Genomic DNA, 17,245 nt, shown 5'->3' with positions numbered 1-17,245 from the left:
AGGTTTTTCTAATTTACAATTAAAACATTTTCAGCTTTTTTCCAACTTCTTCTTCTGTGTAACCTTCAGCTTTTAGCAGTTCAGCACTTTTGTTTTCAGGTTAAATTCGGGTTTTTTTTTTTATCTCATTCAAAATTTTTAACTTAAATTCAGTAATTATTTCATTTCAATGCATACATTCAGATTCAAGCATTCACACTGCAGTTTCTTCAGAAAATGCACTTTCTAGTTATTATTATTATTATTATATTTTATTCTGTATTCCGTACGTTTTTTGTAATCCTACTCCTTCAAAACCGTTCAACTTAGAAAAACCATTCCAACACCGTTAGATTCCTATTCTTTTGGACAACACTGCTTCCATTTTTCATATTTTTAACATTTATATTTTTAATTTTATTCAACTTTATTCAACAAAAATTTATAATGTATTTCAATGGGGAGACCCTTCAAATCCTCATTCAACTTACTCATTTTTAAACTCTTACTACTTCCACATACATTGACATAGAGCCACCATTCAAACTTTAAAACGAAGACAAGACATTCAACTATTCAACTTGCATTTATCTTTTCAATATCTATTATACTTTTTCTTCAGTTCCAGTTTAAGTTTCATGATGTTTTTTCACCCGTTTCAGAGTTTATAATGGGTGTGTATGGGACGGAATGTTGGGGCTAGAGTGAGGCAGCTCAACTGCTAGAGTGAGAGGAGCAAAAAAATTAATCTTAAAATCTTTTTTAAAACTGCTGCTGTGTCCGCAGCGTTTGCTCTACAGGTATGATTTTACCCTCAAAACGTAGCCATGGCTGTCCTCTTTCATCCAATGTGTTTACTATTGTACTAGGTGTTATGGTTCTTTCATAAATGTCACCAATGCACAGCCTCCTCCCTCCAACTCTTCCATAGACTCTAATGTTAAAATGGCTCAGAAGGTTCGTTTGAAAATCAGAAGAGCATGGTGTCTTTCCACTGTCACCACGTCCATATAATAAACTCCACAGACATGAAAACTGAGAATTTGGTAGACTAGACATTGCTGTCGCTCACAGTGAAAGAATTTTGTCAATACGACTTTTACTTTTCATTTGGGAACGATTTGTTTCGGCCTGACTTTTCTGTTCATTTTAAGCAGCAAAAGTGAGGTGCATGTCTGTGTCCGTGTGTATGGAGCCATTGGGTGCGGTCACTATAGCAACCAGGCTCACACCTGCCTGCTTAACGAGCTCTGCCTGCCACTGTGCCAAAATTCATCTTAAACACTTCTCTTTCAACTGCTGCTGTGTCCACAGTGTTACAGCCATCATTTTACCCTCAAAACGTCGCCATCGTTGTTCTTTTTCCAACATCTTGTCTTTCAAAGCTCAGAGATGTAAACTTTTTAAACTGTGTGGGTCCAAGTGGAGGGATCACATTTTAGTCATTCAGTGATTCAAAGAATATGACCTTTTAATATTCTTTCAGATGTTTTCTGACTCTAAATGTTTTTTTCTAATTTACAATTAAAACATTTTCAGCTTTTTTCCAACTTCTTCTTCTGTGTAACCTTCAGCTTTTAGCAGTTCAGCACTTTTGTTTTCAGGTTAAATTCGGGGGTTTTTTTTAATCTCATTCAAAATTTTTAACTTAAATTCAGTAATTATTTCATTTCAATGCATACATTCAGATTCAAGCATTCACACTGCAGTTTCTTCAGAAAATGCACTTTCTAGTTAGTGTGAATGCTTGAAAAGCATTCACAGTATTGTTGTTGTAATCTTTATTATTGTGTGGATGCTTTAAGCATCCACACTATTGAGTTCCTGTTTCTCTTTATTCTTTATTATTATTATTCTAGTTGCTTCCGTACACTTTTCGCCGTTTAACTACTTCCACAATTTTTGTGCTATTTTCACCGTTCAAACTTTAAACTATTCAGCTATTTTTGCTAATTCCTGCTACGATTTTTGCTATTTTTAACTATTATACTTTTTAAAATATTAAGCTTTTTTCCTTTAATTTGTCCCATTGAAATGAATGGGAAACTTCTGCAATTCTGCTAAATTTTGCCTGTTTTTGAAACTTAACTACTTCCTCATATTTTCACCTAGAACAACCATTCAAATTTTAAAATGTTCACAAATTATTTGGCTATTCAGGTATGATTCAGCTTTTTCAAATCTTCTACTGTTTTACTTTTATGCCTCTTAAAGTTTTGAGTTGTAAAATTGTGATTTTTCACAAAATACATGTGTTGTTATGGTTGCTATGCTCTTGGCTTCCAGTGTGCCACTGAAGGTTTTGCAATTTTCACTTCATGTCCGAACAACTTCCTGCTACTTGCTCAATTTTCACTCAACTTCCACAAATTATACATCAAAACGTAGGTATTTTTGCTGGCTTTCAGAAAATGTCACCATCATTGTTGTGGGATTTATAGAATTTTTGCAAATCTCCTCAGACTAACACAAGGTCAGAAAACTCTCCATATAAAGTGAATGGAGAGCTTGTTCAAAATCACCGCTGGATTTCTGTAATGAGAGGCATATTCGAATCGTCATATCTCCTTAACGAAGCAAAGTTAAGACATGAGGCTTGTCCCCGAATATCTTCAGACACCCCTGACGCTCACAATTCAAGAATTTCTTTCTCACCTATTACCGTTCTGAAATGAGTTGGACTTGTTTGAGGGTAGGAAATTCGTCCTTCGCTCAGATTTCTTCAGATTTCAAACTGTGGAAATGAACCACTTTTTTCTCTCGTCATAACTTTTTGTTGGATTTCCACAGAGACCTGAAAATTTCCATGATTGTTCACCAAAGCCTGCTGTCTCTTACGGTGAAAGAATGATATCGATACTCCAAATAGATTTCGAGTTAGAAAGCGTTGTTTGAGGGCAAGTCAAGGCAGTTTTTGCTTCGCTCTACTCAGTTATGGTGCATTACAAGTCAAATATCTTTAATAATTCATATTTTAATGATAAATTGTAAACACTGGAAGATTCCCCCATCTCTTCTGAACAAAACGGTGTAAGAATGACCGCTCTAGCCCCTACGGTTTGGAAATTATGGTCATTTGTTTGAGGGGAGTCCTCACTATGAGAAATAGGCTGCAATAATCCTGTGCCTCTCTGTGCTGCGTGTGTAAAAAGAGGCACATGTTTTGGCGGGAAAAAGTACACAGGCTCTCTGATTGGTGGATTCAAATTCAGCAGCTCCCAGGCTGACCTAGAAACTTACTTCTCTCTCCCTGTGCATTTTTTTTGCTGATTTTTTCATTTAACAAGTATATTTGAGGGACCCTCAGCATGTTCAGCATTTTTTCAGCTGTCCATTTTGCTTTTCCAATTTTTCTGTTTAACTTATTACTATTGTGCTAAATAATACTATTTCTGCTATTTTATAAGATTTGTGCCTAATATAGTATTTCTGCTAAATTACAATATTTCTGCTTTTTATACTATTTGTGCTAAAACATAGTATTTCTACTAAATGTAGTATTTATGCTTAATCATACTATTTCTGCTTTTTATGGGATTTGTGCCTAATATAGTATTTCTGCTTTTTATAGGATTTTTGCTCAAACATAGTATTTCTACTAAATGTAGTGTTTATGCTTAATCATCCTATTTCTGCTTTTTATAGGATTTGTGCTTAATATAGTATTTCTGCTAAATTATAGTATTTCTGCTTTTTATAGTATTTGTGCTAAAACATAGTATTTCTACTAAATGTAGTATTTATGCTTAATCATAGTATTTCTATATATTTCTGCCAGGTCCCCAGGCAGCCAATCCTCTGTGAGGACTTAGACATTCAAATTTTCAAATCAGGGCCTGCACGGTTTCCCAGCCAATCATATATGTGTCCTGAGGCATTCAAATTTGCATATTGGGGCCTTCATGGCTTCTAAGCCAGCCAATCATATCTGAGGGCTGAGGAATTCAAATCCACAAATCAGGGCCTGCACAGCTTCCCAGCCAGCCAATCATGTATGTGGGCTCCAGGTATTCAAATTTGCATATTGGGGAATTCGTGGCTTCTAAGTCAACAAGTCATCCATGTCATATATCTCTAAAAATTCATATTTTAATGATAAATTGTCAACACTTGAAGATTCCCCCATCTCTTCTGAACAAAACGGTGTAAGAATGACCGCTCTAGCCCCTATGGTTAGGAAATTATGGTCATTTGTTTGAGGGGAATCCTCACTATGTGAAATAAACTGAAAGAAGCAGGTCTATGTCTCTGTGCTGCGTGTGTAAAAAGATGCACCTGTTTTGGCGGGAAAACGTAAACAGCCTCTCTGATTGGTGGATTCAAATTCAGCAGCTCCCAGGCTGACCTAGAAACTTAGTCCTCTCTCCCTGTGTGTGTGTGTGTGTGTGTGTGTGTGTGTGTGTGTGTGTGTGTGTGTTTAGTGGGAGAGAGAGGACCCTGCCCTTATTTGACAGCATGTCATTGTAGGATTTAAATTGAACATAGTTAGACTGGTTGACTGGATTAGAGCCTGTGTTTGTGTGTCCCTCTGTGCATTTGTGTTTCAATAAGTTATTACTATTCTGCTAAATCATAGTATTTCTGGTACTTTTCGGTACTTGTGCTAAATACAGTATTTCTGCTAAATCATACTATTTCTGGTACTTTTCGGTACTTGTGCTAAATACAGTATTTCTGCTTTTCATAGGATTTATGCCTAATATAGTATTTCTGCTAAATTATAGTATTTCTGCTTTTTATAGGATTTGTGCCTAACATAGTATTTCTGCTAAATTATAGTATTTCTGCTTTTTATAGGATTTGTGCCTAACATAGTATTTCTGCTAAATTATAGTATTTCTGCTTTTTATACTATTTGTTCTAAATTATAGTATTTCTGCTTTTTATAGGATTTGTGCTTAATATAGTATTTCTGCTAAATTATAGTTTTTCTTCTTTTTATAGTATTTGTGCTAAAACATAGTATTTCTACTAAATGTAGTATTTATGCTTAATAATAGTATTTCTATATATTTCTGCCAGGTCCCCAGGCAGCCAATCCTCTGTGAGGACTGAGACATTCAAATTTTCAAATCAGGGCCTGCACAGTTTCCCAGCCAATCAAATAAGTGTCCTGAGGCATTCAAATTTGCATATTGGGGCCTTCGTGGCTTCTAAGCCAGCCAATCATATCTGAGGGCTGAGGAATTCAAATCCACAAATCAGGGCCTGCACGGCTTCCCAGCCAGCCAATCACATATGTGGTCTCAGGCATTCAAATTTGCATATTGGGGAATTCGTGGCTTCTAAGTCAACAAGTCATCCATGTCATATATCTCTAAAAATTCATATTTTAATATTAAATTGTCAACACTTGAAGATTCCCCCATCTCTTCTGAACAAAACGGTGTAAGAATGACCGTTCTAGCCCCTACGGTTAGGAAATTACGGTCATTTGTTTGAGGGGAGTCATCACTATGAGAAATAGACTGCAAAAATCCTGTGTCTCTCTGTGCTGCTGCGTGTGTAAACAGATGCACCTGTTTTGGTGGGGAAAAGTGCACAGCCTCTCTGATTGGTGGATTCAAATTCACCAGCTCCCAGGCTGAACTAGAAACTTACTTCTCTCTCCCTGTGTGTGTGTGTGTGTGTGTGTGTGTGTGTGTGTGTGTGTGTGTGTGACAGAGAGAGAGAGAGAGAGAGAAAGCCTTTTAATGGGATGATCCCATTGTAAGATTCAAATTCAATATATTTAGACTGGTTGACTGAATTGGATCTTGTGTGTGTGTCTCTCTGTGCATGTGTGTTTCCTCATGTGTACATATTTGTAATTGTGTGGCAGTCATAAATTTTTTTGCTGATTTTTGTCATTTAACAAGTATATTTGAGGGAACCTCAGCATGTTCAGCATTTTTTCAGCTGTCCATTTTGCTTTTCCAATTTTTCTGTTTAACTTATTACTATTGTGCTAAATCACACTATTTCTGCTATTTTATAAGATTTGTGCTTAATATACTATTTCTGCTTTTATAGGATTTGTGCTTAATATAGTATTTCTGCTTTTTATAAGATTTGTGCTTAATATAGTATTTCTGCTAAATGTAGTATTTATACTTAATCATACTATTTCTGCTTTTCATAGGATTTGTGCTTAATATAGTATTTCTGCTAAATTTAGTATTTCTGATTAATTATAGTCTTTCTACTAAATCATAGTACAGTATTTCTGCTTTTTATGGGATTTGTGCTAAAACAAAGTATTTCTACTAAATGTAGTATTTATGCTTAATCATACCATTTCTGCTTTTTATAGGATTTGTGCTTAATATAGTATTTCTGCTAAATTATAGTATTTCTGCCAAATTATAATATTTGTGCTAAAACATAGTCTTAATTTAAAATTACAATATTCATAGTTCATCACAGTGTCTCTGGTAAATCACAATATTTCTGCTCTGTTGTACTATTTTTCTAAATCATAGTGTTTCTGTAATGTTTAAGTATTTTTGGCTAAATATATTCTTTCTGTTATCTTATACTATTTCTCCTAAATTCTTGTATTTTTGAGAAGTTATCATGTTTCTGGTAAGTTACAATATTTCTGCTAAATTCTGCTATGCTATTGTATTTCTGCCAAGTATTATGTTTCCTCTAAGATATTGCAGTTTTGCTAAGTTATTCCATTTTAGCAAACTTCTTTTGCTTCTGCAAAGTTTTTACAATTTCTGCAACTTTTCAGTTTTTTCAGCTACTTTTTGCATACAGCTTCAGCTTTAAGCATCCACACTGCATTTTCGCAGGAAATGCAAATTTTTCTAGTTATTATTATATTTTATTCTGTATTCCGTACGTTTTTTGTAATCCTACTCCTTCAAAACCGTTCAACTTAGAAAAACCATTCCAACACCGTTAGATTCCTATTCTTTTGGACAACACTGCTTCCATTTTTCATATTTTTAACATTTATATTTTTAATTTTATTCAACTTTATTCAACAAAAATTTATAATGTATTTCAATGGGGAGACCCTTCAAATCCTCATTCAACTTACTCATTTTTAAACTCTTACTACTTCCACATACATTGACATAGAGCCACCATTCAAACTTTAAAACGAAGACAAGACATTCAACTATTCAACTTGCATTTATCTTTTCAATATCTATTATACTTTTTCTTCAGTTCCAGTTTAAGTTTCATGATGTTTTTTCACCCGTTTCAGAGTTTATAATGGGTGTGTATGGGACGGAATGTTGGGGCTAGAGTGAGGCAGCTCAACTGCTAGAGTGAGAGGAGCAAAAAAAATAATCTTAAAATCTTTTTTAAAACTGCTGCTGTGTCCGCAGCGTTTGCTCTACAGGTATGATTTTACCCTCAAAACGTAGCCATGGCTGTCCTCTTTCATCCAATGTGTTTACTATTGTACTAGGTGTTATGGTTCTTTCATAAATGTCACCAATGCACAGCCTCCTCCCTCCAACTCTTCCATAGACTCTAATGTTAAAATGGCTCAGAAGGTTCGTTTGAAAATCAGAAGAGCATGGTGTCTTTCCACTGTCACCACGTCCATATAATAAACTCCACAGACATGAAAACTGAGAATTTGGTAGACTAGACATTGCTGTCGCTCACAGTGAAAGAATTTTGTCAATACGACTTTTACTTTTCATTTGGGAACGATTTGTTTCGGCCTGACTTTTCTGTTCATTTTAAGCAGCAAAAGTGAGGTGCATGTCTGTGTCCGTGTGTATGGAGCCATTGGGTGCGGTCACTATAGCAACCAGGCTCACACCTGCCTGCTTAACGAGCTCTCTCTGCCACTCTGCCAAAATTCATCTTAAACACTTCTCTTTCAACTGCTGCTGTGTCCACAGTGTTAAAGCCATCATTTTACCCTCAAAACGTCGCCATCGTTGTTCTTTTTCCAACATCTTGTCTTTCAAAGCTCAGAGATGTAAACTTTTTAAACTGTGTGGGTCCAAGTGGAGGGATCACATTTGAGTCATTCAGTGATTCAAAGAATATGACCTTTTAATATTCTTTCAGATGTTTTCTGACTCTAAATGTTCTTTTCTCATTTCTTAGGTTTTTCTAATTTACAATTAAAACATTTTCAGCTTTTTTCCAACTTCTTCTTCTGTGTAACCTTCAGCTTTTAGCAGTTCAGCACTTTTGTTTTCAGGTTAAATTCGGGGTTTTTTTTTTATCTCATTCAAAATTCTTAACTTAAATTCAGTAATTATTTCATTTCAATGCATACATTCAGATTCAAGCATTCACACTGCAGTTTCTTCAGAAAATGCACTTTCTAGTTATTATATTTTATTCTGTATTCCGTACGTTTTTTGTAATCCTACTCCTTCAAAACCGTTCAACTTAGAAAAACCATTCCAACACCGTTAGATTCCTATTCTTTTGGACAACACTGCTTCCATTTTTCATATTTTTAACATTTATATTTTTAATTTTATTCAACTTTATTCAACAAAAATTTATAATGTATTTCAATGGGGAGACCCTTCAAATCCTCATTCAACTTACTCATTTTTAAACTCTTACTACTTCCACATACATTGACATAGAGCCACCATTCAAACTTTAAAACGAAGACAAGACATTCAACTATTCAACTTGCATTTATCTTTTCAATATCTATTATACTTTTTCTTCAGTTCCAGTTTAAGTTTCATGATGTTTTTTCACCCGTTTCAGAGTTTATAATGGGTGTGTATGGGACGGAATGTTGGGGCTAGAGTGAGGCAGCTCAACTGCTAGAGTGAGAGGAGCAAAAAAAATAATCTTAAAATCTTTTTTAAAACTGCTGCTGTGTCCGCAGCGTTTGCTCTACAGGTATGATTTTACCCTCAAAACGTAGCCATGGCTGTCCTCTTTCATCCAATGTGTTTACTATTGTACTAGGTGTTATGGTTCTTTCATAAATGTCACCAATGCACAGCCTCCTCCCTCCAACTCTTCCATAGACTCTAATGTTAAAATGGCTCAGAAGGTTGGTTTGAAAATCAGAAGAGCATGGTGTCTTTCCACTGTCACCACGTCCATATAATAAACTCCACAGACATGAAAACTGAGAATTTGGTAGACTAGACATTGCTGTCGCTCACAGTGAAAGAATTTTGTCAATACGACTTTTACTTTTCATTTGGGAACGATTTGTTTGGGCCTGACTTTTCTGTTCATTTTAAGCAGCAAAAGTGAGGCGCATGTCTGTGTCCGTGTGTATGGAGCCATTGGGTGCGGTCACTATAGCAACCAGGCTCACACCTGCCTGCTTAACGAGCTCTCTCTCTCACTCTGCCAAGATTCATCTTAAACACTTCTCTTTCAACTGCTGCTGTGTCCACAGTGTTAAAGCCATCATTTTACCCTCAAAACGTCGCCATCGTTGTTCTTTTTCCAACATCTTGTCTTTCAAAGCTCAGAGATGTAAACTTTTTAAACTAAGTGGAGGGATCACATTTGAGTCATTCAGTGATTCAAAGAATATGAACTTTTAATATTCTTTCAGATGTTTTCTGACTCTAAATGTTCTTTTCTCATTTCTTAGGTTTTTCTAATTTACAATTAAAACATTTTCAGTTTTTTTCCAACTCCTTCTTCTGTGTAACCTTCAGCTTTTAGCAGTTCAGCACCTTTGTTTTCAGGTTAAATTCGTTTTTTTTTTTTTGTTTTTTTTTAATCTCATTCAATATTTTTAACTCAAAATTCAGCAATTAATTCATTTCAGTACATACATTCAGATTCAAGCATTCACACTGCAGTTTCTTCAGAAAATGCACTTTCTAGTTATTATTATTATTATATTTTATTCTGTATTCCGTACGTTTTTTGTAATCCTACTCCTTCAAAACCGTTCAACTTAGAAAAACCATTCCAACACCGTTAGATTCCTATTCTTTTGGACAACACTGCTTCCATTTTTCATATTTTTAACATTTATATTTTTAATTTTATTCAACTTTATTCAACAAAAATTTATAATGTATTTCAATGGGGAGACCCTTCAAATCCTCATTCAACTTACTCATTTTTAAACTCTTACTACTTCCACATACATTGACATAGAGCCACCATTCAAACTTTAAAACGAAGACAAGACATTCAACTATTCAACTTGCATTTATCTTTTCAATATCTATTATACTTTTTCTTCAGTTCCAGTTTAAGTTTCATGATGTTTTTTCACCCGTTTCAGAGTTTATAATGGGTGTGTATGGGACGGAATGTTGGGGCTAGAGTGAGGCAGCTCAACTGCTAGAGTGAGAGGAGCAAAAAAAATAATCTTAAAATCTTTTTTAAAACTGCTGCTGTGTCCGCAGCGTTTGCTCTACAGGTATGATTTTACCCTCAAAACGTAGCCATGGCTGTCCTCTTTCATCCAATGTGTTTACTATTGTACTAGGTGTTATGGTTCTTTCATAAATGTCACCAATGCACAGCCTCCTCCCTCCAACTCTTCCATAGACTCTAATGTTAAAATGGCTCAGAAGGTTCGTTTGAAAATCAGAAGAGCATGGTGTCTTTCCACTGTCACCACGTCCATATAATAAACTCCACAGACATGAAAACTGAGAATTTGGTAGACTAGACATTGCTGTCGCTCACAGTGAAAGAATTTTGTCAATACGACTTTTACTTTTCATTTGGGAACGATTTGTTTCGGCCTGACTTTTCTGTTCATTTTAAGCAGCAAAAGTGAGGCGCATGTCTGTGTACGTGTGTATGGAGCCATTGGGTGCGGTCACTATAGCAACCAGGCTCACACCTGCCTGCTTAACGAGCTCTCTCTGCCACTCTGCCAAAATTAATCTTAAACACTTCTCTTTCAACTGCTGCTGTGTCCACAGTGTTAAAGCCATCATTTTACCCTCAAAACGTCGCCATCGTTGTTCTTTTTCCAACATCTTGTCTTTCAAAGCTCAGAGATGTAAACTTTTTAAACTGTGTGGGTCCAAGTGGAGGGATCACATTTTAGTCATTCAGTGATTCAAAGAATATGACCTTTTAATATTCTTTCAGATGTTTTCTGACTCTAAATGTTCTTTTCTCATTTCTTAGGTTTTTCTAATTTACAATTAAAACATTTTCAGCTTTTTTCCAACTTCTTCTTCTGTGTAACCTTCAGCTTTTAGCAGTTCAGCACTTTTGTTTTCAGGTTAAATTCGGGGTTTTTTTTTTATCTCATTCAAAATTTTTAACTTAAATTCAGTAATTAATTCATTTCAGTGCATACATTCAGATTCAAGCATTCACACTGCAGTTTCTTCAGAAAATGCACTTTCTAGTTTTGATTGGTCTTCCTTGAGTTTGGCCTCATTGGCTCAGTGGGCATTATAACCTACAGCTCTTGCACCAATTTTGAACATAACAATGAAGCTGAAAAATTGTAGTTGTGCACCAGCACCGCAATTCCATTACTTTTTATCATGGCTTACCTTGGTGTGGTTTGCAAAGTGCTTCAGAAAGATGAGGAAATCTGTTTCTTGCACCCATCCTGATTTATTTCCACTACCAGTACTTCCTACTGGTCCATCTCTGACACAGTGGTCTGCATAATGTATGTGTGGGAACACAAACAGTGGAGGAATTGTGTTGCCAATGGCATTAACCGCATATACAAAAGCGACCAGTGAACCTCTCTCTGCTGATGTTGTTGCCCCAACTTGTTTAATATAAGTTAAAGTAATAGTGTGGTAAGTTGTAACATCTGCATTATTGTTACAACTAACCCAGACTGTTGCTGTTACAACTGACCCAGACTCCTATAGCCATGAACTAGCTAACATTACAGCCAACGGCTAAAACATTAGCACTAAAGACCTACACAGAATATATCCCCATAGACATACAAATAACACAATTTAAGTTTGATGAGTTTAACTGCAAAGCAGATAATGCTATTACAAATTGAAATAAAGTAGAAAAACTTACTTTTTGGCACACAAATTACTTTTTTTCATGTTAAATTGTCTGTGTTTGACAAAATGTGCTGATTTTTCACATGTGATAGCAGAACTGAATTGGGCATGCACAGGATGAGTCACATCATTTGAAACTTAGCCCTGACTGGAGAAATTGGAAGTGTTACAACTGACCCACGTTACAACTATCCCCGGTCTCCCCTACATTTATATTAGTGGATACATTTTAAAAGTAAGAAACAAATTTAAAACATGTTATGAGTGTTGATGTTGTAGTTTGCTCACCAGCGGGCACAAACTATACAACGGGGCGGTCTACGGTAGCACACATGTTGGAACCCCACAAACACAACAATCGTTGTTTAAATGAATAAATAAATAACTCAAATGTTCGATTCTGCAACATTACCAGTTATAGAAAAAAGGAGTCTGACTTATTGGACTAAATGTTTCTTTGAGTATTTCATGATAACAACTCTAAAGGAGCAAATGTGTGCTTGTCACCAGAAATTCACCCCTGGTGCTGCCCTTAGTGTCCCATTATCTGCTGAAGAGCTGCAGAAAGTCATTGCAGAAAGTGTTTGATGGAGTTGCCGACTGTCGGGCCCATTGTCCAGGAGGACTGGTCTATCATGTTAGTTCTAAAGGACACATTTTCACTGTGAAAAATAAACCCAGACCTTTTAGGAGGGGGGAAAAAAAGAAAGGAAAAAGAGGCCGTCTCATAAAAACACAGTGCATAGACTCAGCTAAGAGGTAGGTTGGTTTAGGGACTCACTTGCAATGTCCTATTCCTGCTCCTCTTTTATTTAAAGTCACATTTCATCGCATCAGTGGGTTACAAAGTATTTTTTTTCATTATCTGATGCTGCTAACACACACACACATATATATATATATATATATATATATATATATATATATATATATATATATATATATATATATACACTGAACAAAAATATAAACGCAACACTTTTGTTTTTGCTCCCATTCCCCATGGGATGGACGTAGAGACCTAAAATTCATTCCAGATACACAATATAACCATCCCTCCCAAACAGTGGTCACAAATCAGTCCAAATGTGTGGTAGTGGGCACATCTGCTATATTGAGATAATCCATCCCACCTCACAGGTGTGCCACATCAGGATGCTGATCTGACATCATGAGTAGTGCACAGGTGTACCTCAGACTGCCCACAACAAAAGGCCACCCTGGAATGTGCAGTTTTGACTCACAGCAAAATTCCACAGATGCCACAAGCAATGAGGGAGCGTGCAATTGGCATGCTGACAGCAGGAATGTCAACCAGATCTGTCGCCCGTGCATTGAATGTTCATTTCTCAACCATAAGCCGTCTCCACAGGCGTTTCAGAGAACATGGCAGCACATCCAACCGGCCTCACAACCGCAGACCTCGTGTAACCACACCAGCCCAGGACCTCCACATCCAGCAGGTTCACCTCCAAGATCGTCTGAGACCAGCCACCCAGACAGCTGCTGGAACAATTGGTTTGCACAACCAAACAATTTCTGCACAGACTGTCAGAAACCGTCTCAGGGACGCTCAACTGCATGCCCGTCGTCCTCATCGGGGTCTTGACCTGACTCCAGCTCGTCGCCGTAACAGACTTGTGTGGGCAAATGCTCACATTCGATGGCGTCTGGCACGTTGGAGAGGTGTGCGCTTCACGGATGAATCATGGTTCACATTGTTCAGGGCAGATGGCAGCTGAGAATGTCCCAGTTCTTGCATGGCCAGCATACTCACCGGACATGTCACCCATTGAGCATGTTCGGGATGTGCTTGACCGGCGTATACGACAGCGTGTACCAGTTCCCACGAATATCCAACAACCTCGCACAGCCATTGAAGTGGAGTGGACCAACATTCCACAGGCCACAATTGACAATCTGATAGACTCCATGCGACGATGTGTTGCACTGCATGAGGCAAATGGTGGTCACACCAGATACTGACCGGTTCTGGGTCCCCAGACCCCCAATAGCGCAAAAAACTGCACATTCCAGGGTGGCCTTTTGTTGTGGGCAGTCTGAGGTACACCTGTGCACTACTCATGATGTCAGATCAGCATCCTGATGTGGCACACCTGTGAGGTGGGATGGATTATCTCAATATAGCAGATGTGCCCACTACCACACATTTGGACTGATTTGTGACCACTGTTTGGGAGGGATGGTTATATTGTGTATCTGGAATGAATTTTAGGTCTCTATGTCCATCCCATGGGGAATGGGAGCAAAAACAAAAGTGTTGCGTTTATATTTTTGTTCAGTGTATATATATATATATATATATATATATATATATATATATATATATAATTAAATAGGTCTCCACTTTTACTTTACCATTAACCAAGTGTTCTACATATTTATTGCTAGATACCGCAACTCCCTCCTTCACTACCTTTTGAATTAAATAAAGAAAGACACCTATTCCAATGATCTGCTAGTGCTGTAAGTTGCTTTGACAATTATGTATTTTTAGAGAGCCTAATAAATATTCATAACCAGTGGCTGAACCTCAGTGCTGATGATGCGATCATGTAAATTGCTCCCCGTATCATGAATATATATATCAAATATATGGCTCATTCATAGGAACTGATGAAAGAAGTTACTGGAAATGATCTTTGAAAATGTTATACATGAACAACAAGTGTCCATAAAACTCTTTAGGTTAATTTTGTGCTTGCAATCTTTGTTTTGCAACCAGCTACTCTTTATTATTAATATTGTTGAGTGAAACACACACTATTTCATGCACCAACAAGGCAGCAATACGGGAGGAAAATGAAATTCTCTGTTTGTTTTTTTTATATCTGAATGAATTAACAGAGTTTTATTTTTTCTTAATGACACTTATTCCAGAAGCATATTTTGCAGATTTTCTTTTTTTCTTTTTCTTTTTTTTTTACCTGTCTTCAACTTCATTATGTAAATACACCATATAAATGACAGGTGCATCCCAGAATAACAAACATGTCTAATTCGGAATAATTTCCTGAGCCGGGTGACAAATTCTTCCTTCCTCCTGCACTATGCATAGACGTGGAGCATCGGCATGCATACAAAGTAGGGTGGAGATTTAGCTTGGCTTGTTGTAGCGTAGCTCCCCATCTCCCTCCATGTCTTTCTCTCCAGTCCCAGCTCTCCCTGACATAAAAGGGCATGTCCTCTGAGGTTCATGCCTGCCCCTCTGTGTCTGTTGGGGCTACGTCCCAGAGAGACACAGACATGAAACCAAGCACAACGGGGAAAAAAAGGCTGTGTGCTTTTATGGAAGAGGTCACACACATTTCTATGAATATCCAAGCGGGTATACTTTTAAAATTTCACAAGAAAGAAAATAAGACTGCACTGCTTAGGGTCGTGGCAGACTAGTAATTATAAGTAATAACTTGGTAGCCACAGCAAAAGCCTAGCTTGTTACCCATTACCCCACTTGGCCTTCCCTTGACTTCAGCTGCCAGAGCTATAGAGAAATCACAAGCCTAAACTGAATTCTTGATATAAAAACTCGCCAGGGAAAGTTCTGAGCTGGCAGTCTGCAGCCTTTTATTGATAAGTTTGTGCACACGTCTTGTGCCAAGTTCTGAATCAGTGCTGCGAGCCAAACCGATGCTCACACACTAACACTGTAGCTTCACACTCATCTCTCTCTCTGCTCAGTTTTTGCTCTGAGGCCTCCAAAGTGTTGTAAGAATAATGCTCTAATGATAATGATAAGGTAATGTACTGTAAAAAAAAAGAAAAAAAAAAAAGAAGAAGAAAATAATAAAATAAAATTACAAACCGAGTGCAGGCAGTGGTTTAATGAGGGGATTTACATCAGACATTTGGAAGTTTCTGGATGGTTTACAAAGAGCACGCAGCAGATGTGAATGAAATAAGATTTCTTACAAATAAAACTACAAAGTGGTGAATGGCATGCTGCGGCAATTTGTTTGCCTCATAGTTGCATTTAAAGAACGCAAACAATAAAACTGCTGCTGATTACTTAATTACAGAAAACCCATTTTGCAGCTTGAAATGAATGCGAAACTATTTTAAATTGCATTAGATTACATAAACAATGCATGATGTCTGAACGGACAAATAAATAGGAAGCGGCTTGTACGGCGTTATAAGCCGTGCTGATCTGGTGAATGAGATACTGCTGCGTCTGTGGTGCTGAACACATTTCTTCTTGGGTGCTTTTGTTATTTCATATGCCTGTTTGTGCAGTCCGTGTTTGATTTATTCTTTTTAATGAAACAAATCTGTTGCACAATGGACTCAGCCATTATGGAGAAAAACACATGACGCAAAAGGCTCGAAGCGCTTTTAGCAATGACACGATATTTTAAAATTAGAGGTTTATAATGATGTTGTAGATTATGTTGAAGTTTCATACATTTTACTGTCATCTCCGTGCTCAGATCAGTCGTGCTTTTGTTTAAAAATGCTTCTGTGTCATCATTGTGGGCTGAATTCCTCCTGAATGTGACTCAAACTACATTTAAAACTGGAGCTCATAACTCCTGAAAACAAAGCAACCCCTCAGCTGCCTGCAGACCGCTAGTCAAAACTCTTTTACTTCTAATCCTCCAAAGAGAGTGACAGATGGTAGGATTGTGTAAACTCGTACTACAAAGAGGCTAGACCGTGTATGACGTGGAGATCTGTTCACATTAAAGCTATTAAACGGTATGTGTGTTTCTGTTAGGTGCATATTTAGCCTTCAAACCACTTGTCTGAAAGCCCCACATAAATAAATAAAGGGCAAACCACAATCTGGACTGATGCTGGTAACTGATATGCACACAAGAGAGCAAATGCAACCACAATTCTTAGGTGGAATCATGTTTTGCAGAAATCCTCCACAATGCAACCTCTGACAGGCTCCTTGTCTTCTGTTGCATAAGTCAGCGTGCGCCAATAGTGACGTCAGTGCTGGAGCACTATGCAGCACCGTCGGCAAAGACAAGCTGATGGCACCAGTCTCTCAAGTTCATCTCTACAAGCATCAAGTTGAGACGTTCTTCAGAAAAATAGAAAAAGTACCTGCGTTTTCTTTGTTTTTTTGACTTCCTATTATCCCTATTCCATTAGAGACTGGCTCAGTTTGTCACTTATGAACAGAATTGGTTTTACTGGTTGGCAAAATGTGTTGATAACACAGTTTGCATGAGCAGTGATCAGTCCGTGGAACATAACCGGAGCTTAACCAGAAGCAGCGTAGGTCTGTCCAATAAAAAAACAAGCTACAAATTTTGCTTTCAGATTTAATATTCTGTAAAGAAACTTTGGATTTCTATATACTGCGAGAATGCACGAGA

Source organism: Mchenga conophoros, linkage group LG13 (assembly GCF_057382185.1).
Source record: "Mchenga conophoros isolate Kocher_MC1m ecotype Shallow Benthic linkage group LG13, M_conophoros_male_GT1.1, whole genome shotgun sequence".
NCBI lineage: Eukaryota > Metazoa > Chordata > Actinopteri > Cichliformes > Cichlidae > Mchenga > Mchenga conophoros.
The sequence above is the reverse complement of the archived record's forward strand: the minus strand, read 5'-3'. Positions refer to the sequence as shown.